This window comes from Oncorhynchus nerka, linkage group LG7 (assembly GCF_034236695.1).
Source record: "Oncorhynchus nerka isolate Pitt River linkage group LG7, Oner_Uvic_2.0, whole genome shotgun sequence".
NCBI classification, from domain to species: domain Eukaryota; kingdom Metazoa; phylum Chordata; class Actinopteri; order Salmoniformes; family Salmonidae; genus Oncorhynchus; species Oncorhynchus nerka.
The window spans coordinates 97,887,982-97,903,175 of NC_088402.1; positions in this window are offsets into that span (position 1 = coordinate 97,887,982).

Here is a 15,194-nt window from a genome sequence, read left to right on the forward strand (position 1 = left end):
TTTAGTTAGTGGTTTAGATTTGGTCTCTGTTGGGTTTAGTTAGTGGTTTAGATTTAGTCTCTGTTGGGTTTAGTTAGTGGTTTAGATTTAGTCTCTGTTGGGTTTAGTTAGTGGTTTAGATTTGGTCTCTGTTGGGTTTAGTTAGTGGTTTAGATTTGGTCTCTGTTGGGTTTAGTTAGTGGTTTAGATTTGGTCTCTGTTGGGTTTAGTTAGTGGTTTAGATTTAGTCTCTGTTGGGTTTAGTTAGTGGTTTAGATTTGGTCTCTGTTGGGTTTAGTTAGTGGTTTAGATTTGGTCTCTGTTGGGTTTAGTTAGTGGTTTAGATTTGGTCTCTGTTGGGTTTAGTTAGTGGTTTAGATTTAGTCTCTGTTGGGTTTAGTTAGTGGTTTAGATTTGGTCTCTGTTGGGTTTAGTTAGTGGTTTAGATTTGGTCTCTGTTGGGTTTAGTTAGTGGTTTAGATTTGGTCTCTGTTGGGTTTAGTTAGTGGTTTAGATTTGGTCTCTGTTGGGTTTAGTTAGTGGTTTAGATTTGGTCTCTGTTGGGTTTAGTTAGTGGTTTAGATTTGGTCTCTGTTGGGTTTAGTTAGTGGTTTAGATTGGGTCTCTGTTGGGTTTAGTTAGTGGTTTAGATTTAGTCTCTGTTGGGTTTAGTTAGTGGTTTAGATTTAGTCTCTGTTGGGTTTAGTTAGTGGTTTAGATTTGGTCTCTGTTGGGTTTAGTTAGTGGTTTAGATTTGGTCTCTGTTGGGTTTAGTTAGTGGTTTAGATTTGGTCTCTGTTGGGTTTAGTTAGTGGTTTAGATTTGGTCTCTGTTGGGTTTAGTTAGTGGTTTAGATTTAGTCTCTGTTGGGTTTAGTTAGTGGTTTAGATTTAGTCTCTGTTGGGTTTAGTTAGTGGTTTAGATTTGGTCTCTGTTGGGTTTAGTTAGTGGTTTAGATTTGGTCTCTGTTGGGTTTAGTTAGTGGTTTAGATTTGGTCTCTGTTGGGTTTAGTTAGTGGTTTAGATTTAGTCTCTGTTGGGTTTAGTTAGTGGTTTAGATTTGGTCTCTGTTGGGTTTAGTTAGTGGTTTAGATTTGGTCTCTGTTGGGTTTAGTTAGTGGTTTAGATTTGGTCTCTGTTGGGTTTAGTTAGTGGTTTAGATTTAGTCTCTGTTGGGTTTAGTTAGTGGTTTAGATTTGGTCTCTGTTGGGTTTAGTTAGTGGTTTAGATTTGGTCTCTGTTGGGTTTAGTTAGTGGTTTAGATTTGGTCTCTGTTGGGTTTAGTTAGTGGTTTAGATTTGGTCTCTGTTGGGTTTAGTTAGTGGTTTAGATTTGGTCTCTGTTGGGTTTAGTTAGTGGTTTAGATTTGGTCTCTGTTGGGTTTAGTTAGTGGTTTAGATTGGGTCTCTGTTGGGTTTAGTTAGTGGTTTAGATTTAGTCTCTGTTGGGTTTAGTTAGTGGTTTAGATTTGGTCTCTGTTGGGTTTAGTTAGTGGTTTAGATTTGGTCTCTGTTGGGTTTAGTTAGTGGTTTAGATTTGGTCTCTGTTGGGTTTAGTTAGTGGTTTAGATTTAGTCTCTGTTGGGTTTAATTAGCGATATAGGTTTTGTTCAGTAAAGCAGACCCTTAAAGTTGATGATGTGGTTGTTACTGACAAGAAGCACATGGCTGAGCTCTTTAATCACCACTTCGTTAAGTCAGGATTCCTATTTGACTCAGCCATGCCTCCTTGCCCGTCCAACATGTCCTCATCTCCCTTCTAACGCTACTAGTCCTGATGCTCCTCCCTCTTTCCCCTGCCCCGCTACAAAGTTTCTCCCTGCAGGCAGTCACTGAGTCAGAGGGGCTAGAGGAGCTCCTGAAACTTGACCCCAAAACAACATCTGGGTCAGATGGTTTAGACCCTTTCTTCTTTAAGGTTGCTGCCCCCTATCATCACCAAGCCTGTCTCTCCTCTCTTCTTTAAGGTTGCTGCCCCCCTATCACCACCAAGCCCTGTCTCTCCTCTCTTCTTTAAGGTTGCTGCCCCCCTATCATCACCAAGCCCTGTCTCTCCTCTCTTCTTTAAGGTTGCTGCCCCCCTATCACCACCAAGCCCTGTCTCTCCTTTCTTCTTTAAGGTTGCTGCCCCCCTATCACCACCAAGCCCTGTCTCTCCTGTCTTCTTTAAGGTTGCTGCCCCCCTATCACCACCAAGCCCTGTCTCTCCTTTCTTCTTTAAGGTTGCTGCCCCCCTATCATCACCAAGCCTGTCTCTGACCTGTTTAACCTGTCTCTCCTTTCTTCTTTAAGGTTGCTGCCCCCCTATCATCACCAAGCCCTGTCTCTCCTGTCTTCTTTAAGGTTGCTGCCCCCCTATCACCACCAAGCCCTGTCTCTCCTTTCTTCTTTAAGGTTGCTGCCCCCCTATCATCACCAAGCCTGTCTCTCCTTTCTTCTTTAAGGTTGCTGCCCCCCTATCATCACCAAGCCTGTCTCTGACCTGTTTAACCTGTCTCTCCTTTCTTCCTCGGATGGGGCCACAGTGTCTCCTGACCCCTCCTGTCTCAGCCTCCAGTATTTATGCTGCATTAGTTTATGTGTCGGGGGGCTAGGGTCAGTTTGTTATATCTGGAGTACTTCTCCTGTCCTATTCGGTGTCCTGTGTGAATCTAAGTGTGCGTTCTCTAATTCTCTCCTTCTCTCTTTCTTTCTCTCTCTCGGAGGACCTGAGCCCTAGGACCATGCCCCAGGACTACCTGACATGATGACTCCTTGCTGTCCCCAGTCCACCTGGCCATGCTGCTGCTCCAGTTTCAACTGGCCTGGGCCCTAGGACCATGTCCCAGGACTACCTGACATGATGACTCCTTGCTGTCCCCAGTCCACCTGGCCATGCTGCTGCTCCAGTTTCAACTGTTCTGCCTTACTATTATTCAACCATGCTGGTCATTTATGAACATTTGAACATCTTGGCCACGTTCTGTTATAATCTCCACCCGGCACAGCCAGAAGAGGACTGGCCACCCCACATATGCTCTCTCTAATTCTCTCTTTCTTTTTCTCTCTCTCTCGGAGGACCTGAGCCCTAGGACCGTGCCCCAGGACTACCTGACATGATGACTCCTTGCTGTCCCCAGTCCACCTGACTGTGCTGCTGCTCCAGTTTAAACTGTTCTGCCTTATTATTATTCGACCATGCTGGTCATTTATGAACATTTGAACATCTTGGTCATGTTCTGTTATAATCTCTACCCGGCACAGCCAGAAGAGGACTGGCCACCCCACATAGCCTGGTTCCTCTCTAGGTTTCTTCCTAGGTTTTGGCCTTTCTAGGGAGTTTTTCCTAGCCACCGTGCTTTTACCCCTGCATTGTTTGCCGTTTGGGGTTTTAGGCTGGGTTTCTGTACAGCACTTTGAGATATCAGCTGATGTACGAAGGGCTATATAAATAAATTTGATTTGATTTGATTTGATTCTTTAAGGTTGCTGCCCCCCTATCATCACCAAGCCTGTCTCTCCTTTCTTCTTTAAGGTTGCTGCCCCCCTATCACCACCAAGCCCTGTCTCTCCTTTCTTCTTTAAGGTTGCTGCCCCCCTATCATCACCAAGCCCTGTCTCTCCTTTCTTCTTTAAGGTTGCTGCCCCCCTATCATCACCAAGCCTGTCTCTCCTTTCTTCTTTAAGGTTGCTGCCCCCCTATCACCACCAAGCCCTGTCTCTCCTTTCTTCTTTAAGGTTGCTGCCCCCCTATCATCACCAAGCCCTGTCTCTCCTTTAAGGTTGCTGCCCCCCTATCATCACCAAGCCTGTCTCTCCTTTCTTCTTTAAGGTTGCTGCCCCCCTATCATCACCAAGCCTGTCTCTCCTTTCTTCTTTAAGGTTGCTGCCCCTATCATCACCAAGCCTGTCTCTGACCTGTTTAACCTGTCTCTCCTTTCTTCTTTAAGGTTGCTGCCCCCCTATCATCACCAAGCCCTGTCTCTCCTTTCTTCTTTAAGGTTGCTGCCCCCCTATCATCACCAAGCCTGTCTCTCCTCTCTTCTTTAAGGTTGCTGCCCCTATCATCACCAAGCCTGTCTCTGACCTGTTTAACCTGTCTCTCCTTTCTTCTTTAAGGTTGCTGCCCCCCTATCACCACCAAGCCCTGTCTCTCCTCTCTTCTTTAAGGTTGCTGCCCCCCTATCATCACCAAGCCTGTCTCTGACCTGTTTAACCTGTCTCTCCTTTCTTCTTTAAGGTTGCTGCCCCCCTATCATCACCAAGCCATGTCTCTGACCTTTTTAACCTGTCTCTCCTTTCTTCTTTAAGGTTGCTGCCCCCCTATCATCACCAAGCCTGTCTCTGACCTGTTTAACCTGTCTCTCCTTTCTTCTTTAAGGTTGCTGCCCCCTATCATCACCAAGCCCTGTCTCTCCTTTCTTCTTTAAGGTTGCTGCCCCCCTATCATCACCAAGCCCTGTCTCTCCTGTCTTCTTTAAGGTTGCTGCCCCCCTATCATCACCAAGCCCTGTCTCTCCTTTCTTCTTTAAGGTTGCTGCCCCCCTATCATCACCAAGCCCTGTCTCTCCTTTCTTCCTCGGATGGGGCCACAGTGTCTCCTGACCCCTCCTGTCTCAGCCTCCAGTATTTATGCTGCATTAGTTTATGTGTCGGGGGGCTAGGGTCAGTTTGTTATATCTGGAGTACTTCTCCTGTCCTATTCGGTGTCCTGTGTGAATCTAAGTGTGCGTTCTCTAATTCTCTCCTTCTCTCTTTCTTTCTCTCTCTCGGAGGACCTGAGCCCTAGGACCATGCCCCAGGACTACCTGACATGATGACTCCTTGCTGTCCCCAGTCCACCTGGCCATGCTGCTGCTCCAGTTTCAACTGGCCTGGGCCCTAGGACCATGTCCCAGGACTACCTGACATGATGACTCCTTGCTGTCCCCAGTCCACCTGGCCATGCTGCTGCTCCAGTTTCAACTGTTCTGCCTTACTATTATTCAACCATGCTGGTAATTTATGAACATTTGAACATCTTGGCCACGTTCTGTTATAATCTCCACCCGGCACAGCCAGAAGAGGACTGGCCACCCCACATATGCTCTCTCTAATTCTCTCTTTCTTTCTCTCTCTCTCGGAGGACCTGAGCCCTAGGACCGTGCCCCAGGACTACCTGACATGATGACTCCTTGCTGTCCCCAGTCCACCTGACTGTGCTGCTGCTCCAGTTTAAACTGTTCTGCCTTATTATTATTCGACCATGCTGGTCATTTATGAACATTTGAACATCTTGGTCATGTTCTGTTATAATCTCTACCCGGCACAGCCAGAAGAGGACTGGCCACCCCACATAGCCTGGTTCCTCTCTAGGTTTCTTCCTAGGTTTTGGCCTTTCTAGGGAGTTTTTCCTAGCCACTAGGGCTTTTACCCCTGCATTGTTTGCCGTTTGGGGTTTTAGGCTGGGTTTCTGTACAGCACTTTGAGATATCAGCTGATGTACGAAGGGCTATATAAATAAATTTGATTTGATTTGATTTGATTCTTTAAGGTTGCTGCCCCCCTATCATCACCAAGCCTGTCTCTCCTTTCTTCTTTAAGGTTGCTGCCCCCCTATCATCACCAAGCCCTGTCTCTCCTTTCTTCTTTAAGGTTGCTGCCCCCCTATCATCACCAAGCCTGTCTCTCCTTTCTTCTTTAAGGTTGCTGCCCCCCTATCACCACCAAGCCCTGTCTCTCCTTTCTTCTTTAAGGTTGCTGCCCCCCTATCATCACCAAGCCCTGTCTATCCTTTAAGGTTGCTGCCCCCCTATCATCACCAAGCCTGTCTCTGACCTGTTTAACCTGTCTCTCCTTTCTTCTTTAAGGTTGCTGCCCCCCTATCATCACCAAGCCTGTCTCTGACCTGTTTAACCTGTCTCTCCTTTCTTCTTTAAGGTTGCTGCCCCCCTATCATCACCAAGCCTGTCTCTCCTCTCTTCTTTAAGGTTGCTGCCCCTATCATCACCAAGCCTGTCTCTGACCTGTTTAACCTTTCTCTCCTTTCTTCTTTAAGGTTGCTGCCCCCCTATCACCACCAAGCCCTGTCTCTCCTCTCTTCTTTAAGGTTGCTGCCCCCCTATCATCACCAAGCCTGTCTCTGACCTGTTTAACCTGTCTCTCCTTTCTTCTTTAAGGTTGCTGCCCCCCTATCATCACCAAGCCCTGTCTCTGACCTTTTTAACCTGTCTCTCCTTTCTTCTTTAAGGTTGCTGCCCCCCTATCATCACCAAGCCTGTCTCTGACCTGTTTAACCTGTCTCTCCTTTCTTCTTTAAGGTTGCTGCCCCCCTATCATCACCAAGCCCTGTCTCTCCTTTCTTCTTTAAGGTTGCTGCCCCCCTATCATCACCAAGCCCTGTCTCTCCTGTCTTCTTTAAGGTTGCTGCCCCCCTATCATCACCAAGCCCTGTCTCTCCTTTCTTCCTCGGATGGGGCCACAGTGTCTCCTGACCCCTCCTGTCTCAGCCTCCAGTATTTATGCTGCATTAGTTTATGTGTCGGGGGCTAGGGTCAGTTTGTTATATCTGAGTACTTCTCCTGTCCTATTCGGTGTCCTGTGTGAATCTAAGTGTGCGTTCTCTAAGCCTCTCCTTCTCTCTTTCTTTCTCTCTCTCGGAGGACCTGAGCCCTAGGACCATGCCCCAGGACTACCTGACATGATGACTCCTTGCTGTCCCCAGTCCACCTGGCCATGCTGCTGCTCCAGTTTCAACTGGCCTGGGCCCTAGGACCATGTCCCAGGACTACCTGACATGATGACTCCTTGCTGTCCCCAGTCCACCTGGCCATGCTGCTGCTCCAGTTTCAACTGTTCTGCCTTACTATTATTCAACCATGCTGGTAATTTATGAACATTTGAACATCTTGGCCACGTTCTGTTATAATCTCCACCCGGCACAGCCAGAAGAGGACTGGCCACCCCACATATGCTCTCTCTAATTCTCTCTTTCTTTCTCTCTCTCTCGGAGGACCTGAGCCCTAGGACCGTGCCCCAGGACTACCTGACATGATGACTCCTTGCTGTCCCCAGTCCACCTGACTGTGCTGCTGCTCCAGTTTAAACTGTTCTGCCTTATTATTATTCGACCATGCTGGTCATTTATGAACATTTGAACATCTTGGTCATGTTCTGTTATAATCTCTACCCGGCACAGCCAGAAGAGGACTGGCCACCCCACATAGCCTGGTTCCTCTCTAGGTTTCTTCCTAGGTTTTGGCCTTTCTAGGGAGTTTTTCCTAGCCACCGTGCTTTTACCCCTGCATTGTTTGCCGTTTGGGGTTTTAGGCTGGGTTTCTGTACAGCACTTTGAGATATCAGCTGATGTACGAAGGGCTATATAAATAAATTTGATTTGATTTGATTTGATTCTTTAAGGTTGCTGCCCCCCTATCATCACCAAGCCTGTCTCTCCTTTCTTCTTTAAGGTTGCTGCCCCCCTATCATCACCAAGCCTGTCTCTCCTTTAAGGTTGCTGCCCCCTATCATCACCAAGCCTGTCTCTCCTTTCTTCTTTAAGGTTGCTGCCCCTATCATCACCAAGCCTGTCTCTGACCTGTTTAACCTGTCTCTCCTTTCTTCTTTAAGGTTGCTGCCCCCCTATCATCACCAAGCCCTGTCTCTCCTTTCTTCTTTAAGGTTGCTGCCCCCCTATCATCACCAAGCCTGTCTCTCCTCTCTTCTTTAAGGTTGCTGCCCCTATCATCACCAAGCCTGTCTCTGACCTGTTTAACCTGTCTCTCCTTTCTTCTTTAAGGTTGCTGCCCCCCTATCACCACCAAGCCCTGTCTCTCCTCTCTTCTTTAAGGTTGCTGCCCCCCTATCATCACCAAGCCTGTCTCTGACCTGTTTAACCTGTCTCTCCTTTCTTCTTTAAGGTTGCTGCCCCCCTATCATCACCAAGCCCTGTCTCTGACCTTTTTAACCTGTCTCTCCTTTCTTCTTTAAGGTTGCTGCCCCCCTATCATCACCAAGCCTGTCTCTGACCTGTTTAACCTGTCTCTCCTTTCTTCTTTAAGGTTGCTGCCCCCCTATCATCACCAAGCCCTGTCTCTCCTTTCTTCTTTAAGGTTGCTGCCCCCCTATCATCACCAAGCCCTGTCTCTCCTTTCTTCTTTAAGGTTGCTGCCCCCTATCATCACCAAGCCCTGTCTCTCCTGTCTTCTTTAAGGTTGCTGCCCCCTATCATCACCAAGCCCTGTCTCTCCTTTCTTCTTTCTTCTTTAAGGTTGCTGCCCCCTATCATCACCAAGCCCTGTCTCTCCTTTCTTCTTTAAGGTTGCTGCCCCCCTATCATCACCAAGCCCTGTCTCTCCTTTCTTCTTTAAGGTTGCTGCCCCCCTATCATCACCAAGCCTGTCTCTCCTTTCTTCTTTAAGGTTGCTGCCCCCCTATCATCACCAAGCCTGTCTCTCCTTTCTTCTTTAAGGTTGCTGCCCCTATCATCACCAAGCCTGTCTCTCCTTTCTTCTTTAAGGTTGCTGCCCCCCTATCATCACCAAGCCTGTCTCTCCTTTCTTCTTTAAGGTTGCTGCCCCCTATCACCACCAAGCCTGTCTCTCCTTTCTTCTTTAAGGTTGCTGCCCCCCTATCATCACTAAGCCTGTCTCTCCTTTCTTCTTTAAGGTTGCTGCCCCCTATCACCACCAAGCCTGTCTCTCCTTTCTTCTTTAAGGTTGCTGCCCCCCTATCATCACCAAGCCTGTCTCTCCTCTCTTCTTTAAGGTTGCTGCCCCCCTATCATCACCAAGCCTGTCTCTCCTTTCTTCTTTAAGGTTGCTGCCCCCCTATCATCACCAAGCCTGTCTCTCCTCTCTTCTTTAAGGTTGCTGCCCCCCTATCATCACCAAGCCTGTCTCTCCTTTAAGGTTGCTGCCCCTATCATCACCAAGCCTGTCTCTCCTTTCTTCTTTAAGGTTGCTGCCCCTATCACCGCCAAGCCTATCTCTGACCTGTTTAACCTGTTTTTCCTTTCTTGAGGTCCCCAGTGCTTGGAAGGCAGCCACAGTTCGTCCTTTATTTAAAGGGGGAGATCAATCTGATGTTAACTGTTAAAGGCCAATTTCTATTTTGCCCTTGTTGGAAAAACTGGCTTTCTAGATGTCTATAGTATTCTCTCTGGTAAGCAATCTGGTTTCCACTCAGGTTATGGATGTGTCACTGCAACCTTAAAAAGGTCCTCAATGATGTCACCATTGCCCTTGATTCTAAACAATGTTGTCCTGCTATTTTTATTGACTTGGCCAAAGCTTTTGATACGGTAGAATATTACATTACTTTGGGCCGGCTAAGGAGTATTGGTGTCTCTGAGGGGTCTTTGGTCTGGTTTGCTAACTACCTCTCTCACACAGAGTGCAGTGCATAACATCAGGAAATCTGCTGTCTCAGCCACTGCCTGTCACCAAGGGAGTACCCCAAGGCTCGATCCTAGGCCCCACACTCCTCTCAATTTCCATCAACATAGCTCAGGCAGTAGGAAGCTCTCTCATCCATTTATATGCAGATGATACAGTCTTATACTCAGCTGGCCCCTGCCCGGATGTTGTGTTAAACGCTCTACAACATAGATTTCTTAGTATCCAACAAGCTTTCTCTGCCCTTAACCTGGTTCTAAATACCTCCAAAACAAAGGTCATGTGGTTTGGTAAGAAGAATGCCCCTCTCCCCACAGGTGTGATTACTACCTCTAACTGTTTAGAGCTTGAAGTACTCACCTCATACAAGCACTTGGGAGTATGGCTAGACGGTACACTGTCCTTCTCTCAGCACATATTAAAGCTGCAGGCTAAAGTTAAATCTAGACTTGGTTTCCTCTATCGTAAATCGCTCCTCTTTCACCCCAGCTGCCAAACTAACCCTGATTCAGATGACCATCCTACCCGTGTGTAACAGTATAACTTTAGACCGTCCCCTCGCCCATACCCGGGCGCGAACCAGGGACCCTCTGCACACATCAACAACAGTCACCCACGAAGCATCGTTACCCATCGCTCCACAAAAGCCATGGCTCTTGCAGAGCAAGGGGAACTACTACTTCAAGGTCTCAGAGCAAGTGACGTCACCGATTGAAACGCTATTTAGCGCGCACCGCTAACTAAGCTAGCCGTTTCACATCCGTTACACGTGCTCGATTACGGAGACATAATCTATAGATCGGCAGGTTAGGGTGCTCGAGTGGCTAGATGTTCTTTACCTTTCGGCCATCAGATTTGCCACCATTGCTTCTTATAGGACACATCACTGCACTCTATACTCCTCTGTAAACTGGTCATCTCTGTATACCCGTCACAAGACCCACTGGTTGATGCTTATTTATAAAACCCTCTTAGGCCTCACTCCCCCCTATCTGAGATATCTACTGCAGCCCTGATCCTCCACATACAACACCCCTTCACTCCCCCCTATCTGAGATACCTACTGCAGCCCTCATCCTCCACATACAACACCTGTTCTGCCAGTCACATTCTGTTAAAGGTCCCCAAAGCACACACATCCCTGGGTTGCTCCTCTTTTCAGTTCGCTGCAGCTAGCGACTGGAACAAGCTGCAACAAACACTCAAACTGGACAGTTTTATCTCAATCTCTTCATTCAAAGACTCTTACTGACAGTTGTGGCTGCGTTGCGTGATGCATTGTTGTCTCTACCTTCTTGCCTTTTGTGCTGTTGTCTGTGCCCAATAATGTTTGTACCCTGTTTTGTGCTGCTACCATGTTGTGCTGATGCCATTTTGTTTTGCTACCATGTTGTTGACATGTTGTGCTGCTACCATGCTGTGTTGTCATGTTGTGTTGCTACCATGCTGTGTTGTCATGTTGTGTTGCTACCATGCTGTTGTCATGTTGTGTTGCTACCATGCTGTGTTGTCATGTTGTGCTGCTACCATGTTGTGTTGCTACCATGTTGTGTTGTCATGTTGTGTTGCTACCATGCTGTGTTGTCATGTTGTGTTGCTACCATGTTGTGTTGTCATGTTGTGTTGCTACCATGCTGTGTTATGTTGTGTTGCTGCCATGCTGTGTTGTCATGTTGTGTTGCTACCATGCTGTGTTGTCATGTTGTGTTGCTGCCATGCTGTGTTGTCATGTTGTGTTGCTACCATGCTGTGTTGTCATGTTGTGTTGCTACCATGGTGTGTTGTCATGTTGTGTTGCTACCATGGTGTGTTGTCATGTTGTGCTGCTACCATGCTGTGTTGTCATGTTGTGTTGCTACCATGCTGTGTTGTCATGTTGTGTTGCTACCATGTTGTGTTGTCATGTTGTGTTGCTACCATGCTGTGTTGTCATGTTGTGTTGCTACCATGTTGTGTTGTCATGTTGTGTTGCTGCCGTGCTGTGTTGTCATGTTGTGATGCTACCATGCTGTGTTGTCATGTTGTGTTGCTACCATGCTGTGTTGTCATGTTGTGTTGCTGCCATGCTGTGTTGTCATGTTGTGTTGCTACCATGCTGTGTTGTCATGTTGTGTTGCTACCATGCTGTGTTGTCATGTTGTGTTGCTGCCATGCTGTGTTGTCATGTTGTGTTGCTACCATGCTGTGTTGTCATGTTGTGTTGCTACCATGCTGTGTTATGTTGTGTTGCTGCCATGCTGTGTTATGTTGTGTTGCTACCATGCTATGTTGTCATGTTGTGTTGCTACCATGCTGTGTTGTCATGTTGTGTTGCTACCATGCTGTGTTGTCATGTTGTGCTGCTACCATGTTGTGTTGCTACCATGTTGTGTTGTCATGTTGTGTTGCTACCATGCTGTGGTGTCATGTTGTGTTGCTACCATGCTGTGGTGTCATGTTGTGTTGCTACCATGCTGTGTTGTCATGTTGTGTTGCTACCATGCTGTGTTGTCATGTTGTGTTGCTGCCATGCTGTGTTGTCATGTTGTGTTGCTACCATGCTGTGTTGTCATGTTGTGTTGCTGCCATGCTGTGTTGTCATGTTGTGTTGCTGCCATGCTGTGTTGTCATGTTGTGTTGCTACCATGCTGTGTTGTCATGTTGTGCTGCTACCATGCTGTGTTGTCATGTTGTGTTGCTACCATGCTGTGTTGTCATGTTGTGTTGCTACCATGGTGTGTTGTCATGTTGTGTTGCTGCCGTGCTGTGTTGTCATGTTGTGATGCTACCATGCTGTGTTGTCATGTTGTGTTGCTACCATGCTGTGTTGTCATGTTGTGTTGCTGCCATGCTGTGTTGTCATGTTGTGTTGCTACCATGCTGTGTTGTCATGTTGTGTTGCTACCATGCTGTGTTATGTTGTGTTGCTGCCATGCTGTGTTATGTTGTGTTGCTACCATGCTATGTTGTCATGTTGTGTTGCTACCATGTTGTTGACATGTTGTGTTGCTACCATGCTGTGTTGTCATGTTGTGTTGCTACCATGTTGTGTTGTCATGTTGTGTTGTGTTGCTACCATGCTTTGTTGTCTTAGGTCTCTCTTTATGTAGTGTTGTGTTGCTGCCATGCTGTGTTGTCTTAGGTCTCTCTTTATGTAGTGTTGTGTTGCTACCATGCTGTGTTGTCTTAGGTCTCTCTTTATGTAGTGTTGTGTTGCTACCATGCTGTGTTGTCTTAGGTCTCTCTTTATGTAGTGTTGTGTTGCTACCATGCTGTGTTGTCTTAGGTCTCTCTTTATGTAGTGTTGTGTTGCTACCATGCTGTGTTGTCATGTTGTGTTGCTACCATGCTGTGTTATGTTGTGTTGCTGCTATGTTGTCATGTTGTGTTGCTACCATGCTATGTTGTCATGTTGTGTTGCTACCATGTTGTTGACATGTTGTGTTGCTACCATGCTGTGTTGTCATGTTGTGTTGCTACCATGTTGTGTTGTCATGTTGTGTTGCTACCATGCTGTGTTGTCATGTTGTGTTGCTACCATGCTTTGTTGTCTTAGGTCTCTCTTTATGTAGTGTTGTGTTGCTGCCATGCTGTGTTGTCTTAGGTCTCTCTTTATGTAGTGTTGTGTTGCTACCATGCTGTGTTGTCTTAGGTCTCTCTTTATGTAGTGTTGTGTTGCTACCATGCTGTGTTGTCTTAGGTCTCTCTTTATGTAGTGTTGTGCTGCTACCATGCTGTGTTGTCTTAGGTCTCTCTTTATGTAGTGTTGTGTTGCTACCATGCTGTGTTGTCTTAGGTCTCTCTTTATGTAGTGTTGTGCTGCTACCATGCTGTGTTGTCTTAGGTCTCTCTTTATGTAGTGTTGTGCTGCTACCATGCTGTGTTGTCTAGGTCTCTCTTTATTAGGCTCCATGCTTTATGTAGTGTTGTGTTGCTACCATGCTGTGTTGTCTTAGGTCTCTCTTTATGTAGTGTTGTGTTGCTACCATGCTGTGTTGTCTTAGGTCTCTCTTTATGTAGTGTTGTGCTGCTGCCATGCTGTGTTGTCTTAGGTCTCTCTTTATGTAGTGTTGTGCTGCTACCATGCTGTGTTGTCTTAGGTCTCTCTTTATGTAGTGTTGTGCTGCTGCCATGCTGTGTTGTCTTAGGTCTCTCTTTATGTAGTGTTGTGCTGCTACCATGCTGTGTTGTCTTAGGTCTCTCTTTATGTAGTGTTGTGCTGCTGCCATGCTGTGTTGTCTTAGGTCTCTCTTTATGTAGTGTTGTGCTGCTGCCATGCTGTGTTGTCTCTCTTTATGTAGTGTTGTGCTGCTACCATGCTGTGTTGTCTTAGGTCTCTCTTTATGTAGTGTTGTGCTGCTACCATGCTGTGTTGTCTTAGGTCTCTCTTTATGTAGTGTTGTGCTGCTGCCATGCTGTGTTGTCTCTCTTTATGTAGTGTTGTGCTGCTACCATGCTGTGTTGTCTTAGGTCTCTCTTTATGTAGTGTTGTGTTGCTACCATGCTGTGTTGTCTCTCTTTATGTAGTGTTGTGCTGCTACCATGCTGTGTTGTCTTAGGTCTCTCTTTATGTAGTGTTGTGCTGCTACCATGCTGTGTTGTCTTAGGTCTCTCTTTATGTAGTGTTGTGCTGCTGCCATGCTGTGTTGTCTTAGGTCTCTCTTTATGTAGTGTTGTGCTGCTACCATGCTGTGTTGTCTCTCTTTATGTAGTGTTGTGCTGCTACCATGCTGTGTTGTCTCTCTTTATGTAGTGTTGTGCTGCTACCATGCTGTGTTGTCTCTCTTTATGTAGTGTTGTGCTGCTACCATGCTGTGTTGTCATGTTGTGTTGCTACCATGCTGTGTTGTCTCTCTTTATGTAGTGTTGTGCTGCTACCATGCTGTGTTGTCTCTCTTTATGTAGTGTTGTGCTGCTACCATGCTGTGTTGTCATGTTGTGCTGCTACCATGCTGTGTTGTCTCTCTTTATGTAGTGTTGTGCTGCTACCATGCTGTGTTGTCTCTCTTTATGTAGTGTTGTGTTGCTACCATGCTGTGTTGTCATGTTGTGTTGCTACCATGCTGTGTTGTCTCTCTTTATGTAGTGTTGTGCTGCTACCATGCTGTGTTGTCTCTCTTTATGTAGTGTTGTGTTGCTACCATGCTGTGTTGTCTCTCTTTATGTAGTGTTGTGTTGCTACCATGCTGTGTTGTCTCTCTTTATGTAGTGTTGTGTTGCTACCATGCTGTGTTGTCTTGCTACCATGCTGTGTTGTCTCTCTTTATGTAGTGTTGTGTTGCTACCATGCTGTGTTGTCTCTCTTTATGTAGTGTTGTGTTGCTACCATGCTGTGTTGTCTCTCTTTATGTAGTGTTGTGTTGCTACCATGCTGTGTTGTCTCTCTTTATGTAGTGTTGTGTTGCTACCATGCTGTGTTGTCTCTCTTTATGTAGTGTTGTGTTGCTACCATGCTGTGTTGTCATGTTGTGCTGCTACCATGCTGTGTTGTCTCTCTTTATGTAGTGTTGTGCTGCTAACATGCTGTGTTGTCTCTCTTTATGTAGTGTTGTGCTGCTGCCATGCTGTGTTGTCTTAGGTCTCTCTTTATGTAGTGTTGTGCTGCTGCCATGCTGTGTTGTCTCTCTTTATGTAGTGTTGTGCTGCTACCATGCTGTGTTGTCTCTCTTTATGTAGTGTTGTGCTGCTGCCATGCTGTGTTGTCTCTCTTTATGTAGTGTTGTGTTGCTACCATGCTGTGTTGTCATGTTGTGCTGCTACCATGCTGTGTTGTCTCTCTTTATGTAGTGTTGTGCTGCTACCATGCTGTGTTGTCTCTCTTTATGTAGTGTTGTGCTGCTGCCATGCTGTGTTGTCTTAGGTCTCTCTTTATGTAGTGTTGTGC